The sequence below is a fragment of the Mobula hypostoma genome, chromosome 7 (genome assembly GCF_963921235.1).
Source record: "Mobula hypostoma chromosome 7, sMobHyp1.1, whole genome shotgun sequence".
Lineage (NCBI taxonomy): Eukaryota > Metazoa > Chordata > Chondrichthyes > Myliobatiformes > Myliobatidae > Mobula > Mobula hypostoma.
The window spans coordinates 177,363,118-177,367,496 of NC_086103.1; the positions used below are offsets into that span (position 1 = coordinate 177,363,118).

Consider the following 4,379-nt stretch of genomic DNA (forward strand, 5'->3'; position numbering starts at 1 on the left):
TGCATTGTAATTTCTCTGTAACTGTTGCACTTTATTCTGCATTGTATTATTGCTTTATCTGATACTACCTCAATGCATTGTCTAATGATTTGATATGTATGAACAGTAGGCAAATAAGTTATTCGTTGTACCTTGGTACATGTGACAATAATAAACCAATTTCAATTCCAATTTCAATTATGTTTGCATACTGCATGTATGGCCTAACTGAGAATTTACAGTATATATACTCAATGGCCACTTTATTGGGTACACCTGTACACAGGCTCATTAATGCAAATATCTAACCAGCCATTCATGCGGTAACAACTCAATACATAACAGCATGCAACATGGTCAAGAGATTCAGTTGTTTTTCAGACCAAACACCTAAATGGGGAAGAAAGGTGATCTAAGTGAATTTGACTGTTAAATGATTGTTGGTGCCAGATGGTGTGGTTTGAGTATTTCAGGAACTGCTGATCCCCAAGGTTTTCACACACAACGGTCTCTAGCGTTTATAGAGAATTGTGCAAAAAATATCCAGTGAGCAGCAGTGCTGTGGGCAAAAACGCCTTGTTAATGAGAGAGGTCAGAGGAGACTGGCCAGACTGGTTCTGGCTGATGGGAAGATGACAGTAACTCACACAATCACGTGCTACAACAGTAGTGTGTAGAAGAGCAACTCTGAGCGCACAATACACCGAACCTTGAAGTGAATGTGGTACAGCAGCAGAAGACCAGGTTTCACTCCTGTACCTAACAAAGAGGTCACTGAGTGTATGTCTCTCATAACTTTTATAATCTTCTATCAAGTCCCCTGTGAGTCTCTGACACTCTAGAAAAAGCAACCTATGTTTGTCCACGTTCTTCATATAGCTCATTCCCATTAATTCAGGAAGCATCTTGGTAAAACTGTACCTCTTCCAAAGCTCTAGGGTGATCGGAATTTCATACTCAAAGTATGGCCCACAGAGCCCCCATTTCAATCCCAATTCCCCCAGAACAATTTTTGCTGATTTGATTTGACAAATTTTGCTGTATTTTTTGATGTACATGTGAACAGCAGTGAAGCATTTTTAAACACAAGAGATTCTGCAGATGCTGGTAATCCAGAGCAATATACACAAAATGCTGGAGGAACTCAGCAGATCAGATAACACTTTTAAATACATTTTTCTACCGTATAAGATTCCTTAAATAAGACACCAATTACATGGCTCAATGCTTATTCCAAGTTACCTTGGGTCTCAGAGAGAAGCAAACACATCAGGGTGAGCCTGGTCAGAGTCCAGGATGACTTTAATACTCCTCCTTCAAATTAACCATAGGCTTAAAATGGAGACCAACCGTGCTTTTTCGTCTTTTAATGAAAATCCCCAGCATTTTCTGTGGGTCATTTGTAATAGTGAGGGAGAATTAAAAGAAAAAAAGTCAGTATTAGAACTATGACACAGAAGCCAAACAAGGCTATTTGGCCCATCAAGTCTGGCCTGCCACACAATCATGGCTAATTTATTATCCCTCTCAATCCCATTCTCCTGCTTTCTCCCCGTAACCTTTGTCATCCATACTAATCAAGAACCTCTCACCTTCTGCTTCAAATATACCCAATGACCTGGCCTCCACAGCCATACGTGGCAATGAATTCCACAGATTCACCATCCTCTGGCTAAAGAAATACCTCCTCATCTCTGTTCTAAAGGGATATATTCTCTGTGGAAAATCTCATTAAGCCCCTCCTATACAGAAAGAAGTCAGGTGAGATGACTAACCACAAGAGTAATAGAAAACTGAAGCTCCCTCATGCAAAAGCCATGCATTCTCAGGGTTCTTTAGAGCTACCAAAGAAGGGGCTGATGGGGTTTTTATTGGGCTGGGGTTATCAAGGGACGTGGGACTTCAGATAGCCAAGTGTGGGTGAGACACAGAGGAGACACAATCTTGAGTCAGCAGAACATTAATGGGCAGAATAGTCTCCCATTTCTACTACAAGTTCTTCCAGAGTCTCACTCTCTACAAGTTGCAAACAAACCCAAACAAAAGGTAAAGGGTCTTGGCCTGCAAGGTCAACTGTTTATTCCCCATAGATGCTACACTTGATCTTAGCCAAAAGGCCGAGAAGCGATTATTCCCCATAGATGCTGACTAAACTTCTGGACTCTTCCCGCACTGTGTGGGCAGATGAAACTCCAGGCTGCTTCTGAGGCCAGCAGAGGGCATTTCCTGCTCTGTCAGATTTTGCCTCAAATTCTCACTCACATGTTTCCTGACATTAATGTTTGGGTGCTTGATGACAGAGCAGCCTTGAGTTCAAGCAGCAACTTCTCCTCAGTGACTGAGGCTCCAGTTTAGCCTTTCAGAAATGCAATGTTTAGCCACGGGATATACACTGGGTGTATGTTTGTGGTTTTTTGCTGTGGTCGCCCATCCGCTTCAGGGTTCAACCTGTTGCACTTTCAGGAATGCTCTTCTGCACACCGCTGTTGTTATTTGAGTTACTGTCACGTTCCTGCCAGCATGAACCAGTCTGGTCATCCTCCTCTGACCTCTCTCATTAACAAGGCATTTTCACCCACAGAACTGATGCTCACCGGGTGGTTTTTGTTTCTCGCACAATTATCTGTAAATTTGAAGAGACTTGTGTGTGTGAAAATCCCAGGGATCAGCAGTCGATTCCTTGGGTGACGTCTTTCAGAAAGTCAATCATTTCAGCTTTTCTATGCCTTCTACTTATTTTTTTCTATCTGAATTTAGTTTTTCAAACTGTTGGAGTCTGTGACTTACAGTCTGTAGTTCAATCAGGTGAGCGAGCGCTCTGCTGTCCCTGTAAAACTCCAGGAGAGAAATGCGAGCAAAAGCTACCACGAGGAGAAGCTCAGAAATGAGATGACTACATTTCTCGCCGACTAAAGCATTGAGGAAAATTAAAACATCAAGGTAAATTCAGAGGAGAGCGAGCCGGTCTCAGAGAGGCCGCTGGTTCGAGTCGCTGCCATTGTATAGGCTGCTGGTTTGAGTAGCTGCTGTCGGAGGAGCTACTGGGTCCCGATGTTCTTGGAGGTGTTACTGAAATTCTGAGATTTATGGATTTTACTGTAGTTCAAACTAACTGCTGTTCATATTGGCCTCTTCAGTTCAATGTTCTTTTGTGTTCTCACTTTCTTATTACCGATTGGTGGGCTGAGGGTTTGTGTGATCTGTTAGTTTTTGTGTCAGGCAGGGGCTGGGGTGTTTGGTGTTTGTGAGATTTGTTTCTTTTTCATTCAACTACTTATATGGTTTTCTGTAATCTATGGCTATCTGGAGAAGACAGATTTGAGAGTTGTATTCTGCATACATACTCCGATAATAAAATGAGCCTTTAAACCTTTGAGTCTCTGAGGTACTCAGACCACCCCGTCTGACAACCACAAACGTTAAAAGTCACTTTGATCACATTTGTTCCCCATTCTGATGTTTGGTCTGAACAACAACTGAACCTTTTGACCATGACTGATACTTTTATGCATTGAGTATCTGCCACATGATTGGCTGATTAGATAGTTGCATTAACAAGCAAGTGTACCTAACAACTGGGTGGTGGGGTAGAGGTACGTCTCTACGATAGAAGGTGTAAGGGGCCCTTTCTCTCCACTAGCCTGGAGGTCACCCTTGGGCAAGGTGTGGAACCTGTTTAGCCTCCAATCAGGTTCACTTGAAGCCATGGGAGCAGCTGGTAGATGGTCGTATGAGAGGCTGATGGACATCACAAGACCATTGACGCCAGGCAGACTATCTCTGAACAGTATTGATATTGGCTGGGGTCACCCGTGTTGTAAAGACACTGTCCAGAAGAAGGCAATGGCAAACCACTTCTGGAGAAAAACTTGCCAAGAATAATCATGGTCATGGAAAGACTATGATCACCCATGTCATACGACACGGCACATTATGGTGAAGGTAACCACTGGTTTAGTCATTCATAACAAAAAGGCAATGAATTAGAAAATAGTGTGATTGTTTTATTTAAAAAAGCTGCTGAAAATTTTATACAGATACATGTCCAGCCAAAAGATCATTGTCTATTATCACTTAAGGCAAAAGAAAGATAACGCAAACAATAAATGAACAAAAACATATACATCGATATACTACATTTAATGATCTTCCTGCTTTAAAACGCCTAGGACAGGATGTGGAAAAGTATACACACAAGCTAACAAGATTCAAATGAAGGTAGATTATCCTTAGTCTAAGAACGCCTTTTCAGCAAGCGTATTTACCCAATATCTCTGCCATGGACGGTCCCAAGCCCGGCTGCAAAAGGAGGAGGGTTGGGCATGGGGCTAGCAACCCCATCCCATAAAAACCCAGAGCTACAGAAACACTGACAAAAGCTCCAAAGATCTCATCCCTGG

The 4,379-nt window shown here is 42.4% G+C and overlaps 1 pseudogene; it reads right to left on the reverse strand.

Annotated features, from left to right (window-relative positions):
* Positions 1-2,027: 2,027 nt before the first annotated feature.
* Positions 2,028-2,108, reverse strand: LOC134349973 (U2 spliceosomal RNA; annotated as a pseudogene).
* Between the last annotated feature and the right edge of the window lie 2,271 nt (positions 2,109-4,379).